Source organism: Arachis ipaensis, chromosome B10 (genome assembly GCF_059453495.1).
Source record: "Arachis ipaensis isolate K30076 ecotype BB chromosome B10, ASM5945349v1, whole genome shotgun sequence".
In the NCBI taxonomy this organism is placed as follows: Eukaryota; Viridiplantae; Streptophyta; class Magnoliopsida; order Fabales; family Fabaceae; genus Arachis; species Arachis ipaensis.
In genome coordinates this window covers 25875442-25885877 of record NC_142435.1, presented here as the reverse complement: position 1 = coordinate 25885877, position 10436 = coordinate 25875442, and the positions used below count along the sequence as shown (strand labels likewise).

Below are 10436 nucleotides of genomic sequence, written 5' to 3'. Positions count from 1 at the left end.
TAGGCATTATATATGATCCTTTTATTCTACCTTAAAATGCACGATAAGTATACTATTTGTCTTATCCAGGGTCATGCAAGTCTAGTTGGGTGGTTAAGACTAAGCCAAGAGGTCGCATCAAGTCTCTGCGAGGACAGAGGGTCAAGAATATTACCAAATTGATGACCCAACTCATTCGAAAATGGTAGTTGATACTAGTGACCCGATCACCTTTAGGTCAACTGATATGGATGATGACATCAGGAGGTTACCTCAGAAGAGGAGGATGAACCAGAAGAAGATGATGATATTTCCGAATATGGGTAACCTGAGTATACTTTAACTAGCTTATTATATGTTTAAACTTTAATTAGATTGTTATATAATTACCCTGCACGCTAGCCTTAGTTTTATCTTATGTATTTCTTTTGTAAACTTTAATTAGATTGTTATATAATTACATTGCATTTTAGCTAGCCACATAACTATTTTCATTCTTGTTTCAGGTAGACATGATGATAGACAGAAGTGTCGCAAGTCGGGGGATGACAATGATGATGACTATCAAGACCAAGGGGATGAACATAAAATAATATATAACCATCAAATTTACCAGGAAATAAATCCGACGATAATTTGGTGCGAAACCATAACGCATAGCGCCAAAGTTTCTATCGGAAATTATCTGATGCTACCCACCCCCATATTTTTGTCAATTTTATAATCGATGATAATTTAGTTACCGGTGAGGACTTTATTATCCAGTCTGACGATAAGAAATTTATTGGCAAATTTTTTTCGTCATTCCGCTAATAAATTCGACGATATTCAACGAATTTTTTTATAGTGAAAATTAGTTATAAATCAAATGTGCTTCTTATTAGGATAGTTATAAAATGTATAATTTGGTTATAATTTATATACAGTTTATATGCATGTCTAACTTGTTTATCTTAAGTTTGGTTCAAATTGTTGTTATTATAAATTATTTTTCTCCAATAAAGGATTTATTCTTGTTACTAGGGATAGAGTTTATTTAAGTATGTATTTAATTTATAGGCACGATTAGTTAAGTTATCTTAAGTTTGGTTGAGATTATTGATATTCTGAGTTTGTTTTACTCTAGCAACAGAATTCATTTGTATAGATAGATTATAATTTAGTTATAATTTATACAATTTATATGAATGTTTAGTTTAGTTAGTTATCTTAAGTTTGGTTGAGGTTATTGTTAGAATTTATTTTGTTCCCATAAAAGAATTTATTTTTGTTAGTATAAGGTATAGTTTATTTAGAAATTTTAGTTATTACTTTAAGTGTTAAAATTTATTATAGTCCTCTTAAAAATATATTAGTGTGCTTAAAAAGTTTATGCCAGTGTACGTAGATAGAGTTTATTATTGTTAATATCGATAATATTAGGAAGACAAAAAAAAAAATACAGTCAGAATTTGTCTTATTTAATATTTATTAATTATTACTAAAATTAATTAATGTTAGAATAAAAGATAAATAGGTCCCTAATGTTTTTAACCGCGGATATTTTGACTCTTCAGGATTAAAAAATACATTTAACTTCTTCATCTTTAATAGCGCATGACAATTATACCCTTCCATAGAGTTGGGGTTAAAAAATGGTAATGGATAATGTTGATGTGGAGGAAAGAGTGCTCACATGTCCGTTATGATAACCATGTTGAAGGCTAACTAAAAATAAAGGAACAAATAGGTCCCTGGTGATGATCTTGCAAGTTTCATCCCTAATCTTTTCTTTAGACACCATTGGAATCCAAGCATCAAGAATATCAAGAGATCACTGACAATTCCTAAGAACAGAATCCTTGTACCTCTGACAATCCAGTTCTTCTCATCATACACCATCTTGTTCCAACCGTACATCACAAAGTTAGAATCCTTGTACCTCTTTCAAGGCACTTTAAAGGCTATATCAGTGAACATGTCATCACTGTCCATCCACCATAGAAATTCAACTTTGAGGTGTGACAACAAAAGCTTCCAAATCAAAGGCAACTTAGCCCAAAACCTAACCATTTCGGCATCAAGAAGAGCCATGTTATAGGAAATCTCGATCCCATAGAGCCTGAATAATCAATCTTGTTCTTAATAGGTTTTCACACGGTTTGGGAAAAGGCCTGGTTACCAGAAAAATTCGAGGCTTATTGGGACCAATGAAGTTCGGGTAATCGGGGTTGTTTTCAAGTCACTGGCCACGTTGCTTGTCCCAATCGAAGATCTTGGAGCCGAGAGTGTAAGGGGCATTTGGCTCGCGCTTTGGTTTGTTGGCATAGGCGGCCTCGTCGACGAGAATCTTGGAGATGTCAAAGGTGGCGTAGTTGTTGGTGTCGTTTGTGGTGGTTTCGGGTTGAGCTTCCTCGAGGACGCGATGGGGCTCGACGCGGCGGGAGCGATAGGCATAGAGATGGTGGATCTCGTTGAGGTCTTGTTCGGGAGTGCCAAAATATCTGGCACTAATTGTGCCACGGAGGATGACGACAATAAGGAAGAGGTAGAAGAAGTTGAGGCTGCTGCAGCAACAGGCACGCTTGATCTGGCGGAGGGACCTATTTGTCCCTTTATATTTTGCCAACTCATCGCATTATCATCGTAACGGATACAATCAGGGATGGATGCATTCACAAGGCAGTTGCCCCCACTACCCCCAGTGAAATTTAAAAAAAAAAATTATGAGTAGTTGTTAGTGAAATACGATAGTTTCTCCCACTATATAATTAATTTTGCCTCCACCACAAATTCCTAACTCTTCTTCTTCTCCCCTTTTCCAATTTTCTTCATCTGCTGCAGCCTTCGCCTTCAGGCTTCAGAGTCCAGAGTTACTGTTGTCTGTCGCCATCCTGCCACTCTGCGTCTCTGCCAGTGTGACAGTGTCACTGGCTCATAATTGATGAAGTTGCTGTCCTGTTCAGCATTTCTCCCGCGTGGCTCCAACTTAGTTTCTCCTTGTTTCGCCGCGATTCTCCTGCATGACTCCGTGATACAATAATACTCTTTTCTCTACTTCAGCATTTTCCATTAACACTTTTTAACCCCAAGTCTATGGAGGGGTATAATTGTCATGCGTTATTAAAGATGAGGGATTTAAATATATTTTTCAATCTTGAGGGATCAAAATGTCAACAGTTAAAAAAGTCAGAGATCTATTTGTCTTTTACTCTAAATGTTAAATAAGACAAGTTCTAACTATTTTTTGCTAATCTTTTTTTGTTATCAAACATTTCTGTCGTTATTAACAAATTTATTTTACTTGAATCGAGATTCACTTGAGCAACCATACCATGACCAATGTTCTAACAATCGTGTCGAATTTGCTGGTTCAACTAAAAAAACCATAAACCAACGTCTAATTTCGTTTACCTTATCAAAATCGTTCAGACAAAAAATCAATTTTGAACAGAAAACTAGTCAAAAATTGGGGTTTTACTACTGTATAGAAAGGAGATTCTTTCAACACATGTAGAAACTATGTGTCAATCAATGACATAGGTAACGAAAATAACATACTAATGCATGATAGAGCAGCAACATCAGTATGGGACTCACATATTTTTTACTTTATGTTTAATAATATTAATACCAGTGAGTACAATTAAAAAAAAATTATATACGCATAAAAATACAAAAAGACTTTTAAAAAGTTATAAAATTTTAAATAAATTCCACTATTTTATTTATTGCTAATAAAAAGTTACAAATAAAAATTAATCATTTTTTATCCCTACTAATGATAACGAAATATAAGTTTTTTTTAAAACAATTATATTCTATATAAACGATATACTTATTATCAAATTCTTAAAATATATATATATATATATATATATATATATATATATACTAAATATTTTATTTTGGAGAAATAAAAATATACTTATTATCATATTTTATAAATAAAAATATATAACTTTTTAATTAAGACTAATAATATGTATTCTATTTGCGGCCTTACCCAATTTGATCGGATAGAGTTGTCTATCCGATTTGCTGCGAATAGGATAGAGTACGAATAGAGTTTGCTCGTGGATATGATCGAATGCAAATTCAGAATATACCCTATCTTATTCTACCAGCATTCTTAATATATTATATAACATATATTTAAAGTTTATAAATTATATATATAGTGAATAAATATTAAAGCCACAACTTTTTTCTTGTAAAAACTCAAGATAATCACTAAGTTAATAATTTAAATTATTAATTTAATATAGTTGTTATTTAAAGAGTAATATTGTAAGAACTTAGAATTAGAAGAAAAGTGATTAGATATTTATCTTTATTTATGTTATTTTAATTTTATTAAGAATTTGATGATCATGTTATTTGTAATTTTATTTTAATTTTTTTTAAATTTTATTATTTTTAATTTTAATTTAAACTTAATTTTTTATTTTCTATTTTATTAATATGTATGAAATATAGAATGATTGAATTTTATATTTACTTAAAATTTTTTTATTTTCCTACAAGTAGGGTTAAGTAAGGTTTGAATTGAAAACTTTAGGATGCGGGTAAAGTTAAAGTTGAGTTTTAAAAATTTTTTAACTCGCGGATAGGGTTGGGGTAGAGCTTGGATAGGATTAGGGTAGAGTCCAAACTCTACTCTATCTTATCCTTTGTCAATCCTATAGGATTTGGACTCTACCCTAATCCTATCCAAACTCTACCCTAACCCTATCTACAAGTTGAAAACTTTTTAAAAACTCAACTTTAATCTTACTCGCATCCTAAAGTTTTCAACCCTACCTTACCTAATCCTACCTGCAGAAAAATAAAATTTTTTTAAACAAATATAAAATTCAATCATCCCATATTTCATACATATTAATAAAATAGAAAATAAAAAATTAAGTTTAAATTAAAATTAAAAATAATAAAATTAGATAGATAACTCTACTCAATCAAATTGGATAGGATTATATACTTAGAAATAGAGTATATATTATCAACTTTAATTAAAAAGCTATATATTTTTATTTATAAAATATGATAATAAATATATTTTTATTTCTTGTATATTCTTATTTCTCCAAAATAAATTTCTTAGTATATATATATATATATATATATATATATATATATATTAAGAATTTGATAATAAGTATATCGTTTATGTAGAATATAATTATTTTAAAGAACTTACATTTCGTTATCATTAGCAGGAATAAAAAATTATTAATTTCTATTTGTAGCTTTTTTATTATCAATAAATAAAATAGTAGAATTTATTTAAAACTTTATAACTTTTCTAAAAGTCTTTTTGTATTTTTTTTCATATATAAATTCTCTTTTTAATTGTAGTCACCAATAAATTTAAATATTTAACAAACATTATTAAAAACAAAGTAAAAAATATGTGAGGTCTATTGATGACAGAACTTCAATTTTATGAGTCCTATACTAACGTTGTTGTTCTCTCATGTATTGGTATACTATTTCCGTTATTTATATCATTGATCGACACGTAATTTTTACATGTATTGAAAAAATTCCCCTTCTACACAATAGCAAATCCCCAAAAACCGATAAAGCAGTGAAAAGATAAGTTTCTCGCATAAGTAAAAGACAGGTTTCTCACATAAGTAAAAGAGTTTCACTTTGATTGAACATTATTGTTAGTTCTGAATTTTGATAGAGAGATAGCAGTCTAAGATTAATACCTTAGCTTTTCAGACACTACAGAGTGAGTGCATAATCACCATTTAGGATATTTACCATGCAATTTGCTACTTAGTGTGTAAAATAGGTTCAAATTTTTGTTAATATAAACTATATATATTTGGCAATCTTACTTGCAAAATATAGGTGAATTTTAATTTTGCACGCTAACCCGTTAAATACCCTCACAATGCATACAAGTATAAATTTTTCAATTTTTTACACAATTTGATTAATAAAAAGTTTTTTATTTAAATAAAATATCCAAAAAAAATGACAGGATGAAAATAACAGCACACCCCTGCTGACTAGACTAGGTGCTTTATAGAAGAAAGAATCGTCAAAATTACATGAACGAGGTTAAGCACTTAATCTACTCAAATCCGGTTTAGGCATATAATTTTATTTATTCATTAAGGAAAGAAACAGAAATTATTGCTTTTGAAAAGAACCCTATAAAAGTTGTTGCTAAGTTAAAGCTAGTACTGGCTCAACTTCATTGTAAAATTCAATTCTAACGTATTTCCTTAATTATTTCTTTTGCCACCAAGTCTATTAACTTGCAGACTTAACAAACTTTGCTTGTATAAAAAAGAAAAAAAAAACAATATTTTATGGATACAAAAATTATTCATCACTAAGTTATCATGTATTTTTAAATTATTTATACATGTTTTATATTTTGTGAAAATTTCACTTCCCTCTTCTATAAGATGTTAAAATGACACTCTCCTCCCCTCTATTTTATAAATGTATATTTTTCTCCATTTTAATTTTTAAAAACCCCCTCTTTAATTAATTTTAAATTTTTTGTGTTAACTAATGTTAACTTTATCCTTTTTTTAAAAAAATATCCATTAGCAAAAATTTTATTTTTTATCATTAAATTTTGCTTACCAAAATATATTTTAATAAATTATTCTTTTATTGATTAAATTGTATTTTTTTAAAAATTTAATAATTATGTTAATTTTTTCTAAAATACCTTTCAATAATTTTTTAATTATTAAATTATAATTTTACCAAAATTTTTATTAACAATTTTTTTATATTTTACTATTAATTTTTCGATATCTATATATATTATTTTAATATTAAATAAAAAACTTTAGTAAGATTAGTTTTTAATATCAATATATATTAATTGTTATATATATTAACAGTGGTAAGATTTTTTATTTAATGTTAAAATAATATATATTGATATTAAAAAATTAATAATAAAATATAAAAATCATTGTTAACAAAAATTTTGATAAAATCATAATTTAATAATTAAAAAATTATTGAAGGATAGGTATCTTAGAAAAAATAATTTAATTATTAATTTTTTAAAAGTATTTTAATAAAAATATAATTTAATCAATAAAAAAATATTTTATTAAGGGGTATTTTGGTAAATAAAATTTAATAATAAAAAATAAAATTTTTGTTAATGGGTATTTTTTCAAAAAATAACTTATTTTTTCTTAAAAAATGGATAAAGTTAATATTAGTTAACACAAAATTTAAAATGGATTAAAGAGGAGGTTTTTTAAAAGTTAGAAGGGTGGAGAATGTACATTTATAAAATAAAGGGAATGAGGGTGTTATTTTAGCATCTCGCAAGGGAAGAGAGTGAAATTTTCTCTTATATTTTCTAATAAAATAACCAACGACCTGAATAATTAATTATATAATCAAGTTATTATTAATAACTAGTATATGTTTTCGTACACTGTACGGGATAATTAATAAAAATATATAAATTTTTTTATTAAAAGAGATTAAACAAAAAATATATATAATAATTATTAATATAAATATTTTACAAAATTATAATTAAAATTAAAGTTTAATTATTTTTAATGTTAAAAATATTAAAAATAATTAGTATTTGTCTTAACTGATTTAGATTAGTTGAGTGGTTATCTCACTCGTCTAAAGTATTAGAGTTTCGAATCCATCTTGTGTACTTAACAACTCATTGGCTAGCGGCAGACCGTTAATAAATGAAGTTTCAATCCGTGAAAGATTAGTTCTCGACCTGCCGAGTTGGAAAATACAGTGAAAGAAAATAGTATTTTTTGTCTTGAAATTAGAACAATTCTCATTGATGATAGCATACTTATGGAGATTTGTCTTTGTTAAAATTTAACTGTGACAATTTTATTTATTAGTATCGTATTCATTCATATGATATCAAACAATATGATCAACATTGTTACCGATTAAAATTTTATATTTTATGACATGACTTTCAAGCTTCTAAACTTATAAACTTATGTCATTGCAAAAGCTATTAGATTTATTAATAGTTCTTAATAATATTACCAAAATACCGTCGTTGAGTATTAGTTTATATAAAAAGAAACTATAATAACTTTTGTTATTCGATATATAATTTATTCTATTGAAAAATGAATTATTATTCCTAGATTGGTAAATATATTTTTTTCTATTTTTATATCATTTTATTTGGCAATAATTGCCATTAAAAAAATGAATGATTACAATATCTTATAATATAATGTACAAAATAATTTTTTATTTTAAAAATAATTCTGGTTAGTAAAAAAAATTCAAAATTGATTAATAACTCACATTTTTTAAAATGTTAATTAATAGCAAAAACAAAATTAGTTAGGTGTAAAATATTCAGCATTTAAATTTTAATTATCAAAAATTGAGTTAGAAATTAATTATAACTTAATAATCGATATATATATATATATAAAATAATAATAATAATAATAATAATAATATCTAACATATAATTTTTTTTAACAGAGCTGATGTACAATTTATTAATAATTGATTTATTGTCTAAATTTTTTTATAAACTTTGCGGTATGTGAAAATAATGATCTTATTTTTTATTATTTAAAAAATTATTCATAATTTTTTAATATGTAATTAACTTAATTAATAACCTTTATTATTACTTTTCTACCAAAAAAATCATGTTTATATTATTTGTATATTTTTTAATACTAATAAATATATAGTTATTTGTACTATTATATTTATTGTCTTAGAAAATGGTTTAAGTTACTTATTTCGTATGTTAAATAATATAAATTATATTTTATATATTAAATTCATCATTTATCCATATTAAAAGCAAAAAAATTATGCAATAGATCGTTTGTTATAAAGATTAGTTGATTTACATATAAATTATCTTTAGAAAAACAAAGAAATAATTTATCACATATAATAATCCTTGATATATGTAGTGTCATGTATATATTAGGATGATCTATTTTAATTATGTGAGTAAGTATTATTATTCACTTTTTTATTAAGATTTTAAATAAAATTTAAAATTAAAAAAAAAAGATAATTAGAACTTTTTTAGTTTGATTATAAAATCTATTGTAAGTATACTTAACTTTTATATATACTAAATATAATCATATTTAAAAGTATAGTATTTATTACAGCAATGACCCAAAATATTAACTCAAGTGAGTAAGATCAACTTAGGCCTATTGTTAGGATCCTAAATCCGAATTAGGTTCGTTGTCTTAAAATCCAATGCAGATAAAGTTTATGTGTCCTATCTCAAATCGGCTCAAATTGAATTTTCATTGTTAGTTAGATATAGTAATAGATACTCGTGTGGGTACAGCGGACCCCTTTTTCCGTCATTCACTCCTATTTAAAAAAATATATCCCTTATCCTCTCTCTATCTTCGTCGCAAGTCTCCCTATTTAATTATCCCCTTAGCGAATGTCTATCCACGATTATCTATGATATCCTTTGAAAACTTTTTAAAAAAATAACAAAACAACTATAATATAAGAATCATAAAATAATCAATTCAATATAATTCAACTCAACTCATAATATATTCATTATAAAAAATAATATTTCAAAAAAAAATAAAAATATTTTTCAACATAATATATTTTAGGGCGAGACTAATCGACAGAATGACGAACTTAAGAGGTAAAAAAAAGTGAGTTAAAAAAAGAGTAGATACAAAATCAAGACTAAGGATGAGTAGTTTAGAAGAAAAAAAAGAGTTTAAATTAGAGATAAAAATTAGGATTACGAAATTTAAGATATATATATATATATATATATATATATATATATATATATATATATATATATATAACGGGTCCCTTGAAGAGAGTACTTATGTCCCCATCCCAATCTATTTTACGTGGACAGGCTTCCACCCGTAAAAATTTCACAGATCCCATTTAATCCCAAATTGCAAGTAATTGAGCGAATATCCATTTGGTTGGTTTTTTTATTATTCTAATTGCTAGCATTTATTGGTTCGTGACGTAAAACTACTCTAGCCACTTAGTAAATTCCTAGATAACTATATCATTCTCATAAAATCACATGTATCCTTGTTATAACAATATTAATCGAAAATAAGTAGTTAAACACTAAATGAGTTACATTTTTTATATATATAACAATGGCTAATATCACATATTATAACTTGTTATATTATATTATAAAATATTAATAAGTTTGAACAATTTAAAAAATATTAAAAAATTACTGTTTGATTTATAAGATTTTGTTTTTAGAAATTTGTCTATAGTCTATGATTAATAATGAAATAACATTATGTATTTTATTTTACTTGATAGAAATTTATACATTTTTTTTGGATCGAGACGATGTTAGTGACTATAGAGAGATTTTTACCATTAAATAAAACTATAGAGAAATTAAAAACAATTTGTTGATATTTTTTGATAATTCGTTTAATTTTTAATTAAAATTAAAATTAAATTATATATTCAATTTATAT

The 10436-nt window shown here is 25.8% G+C and overlaps 1 pseudogene; it reads right to left on the bottom strand.

Annotated features, from left to right (window-relative positions):
• Window positions 1-1606: 1606 nt before the first annotated feature.
• Window positions 1607-10436, bottom strand: part of LOC148579460 (xyloglucan 6-xylosyltransferase 2 pseudogene) — a 29892-nt pseudogene continuing 21062 nt past the window's right edge.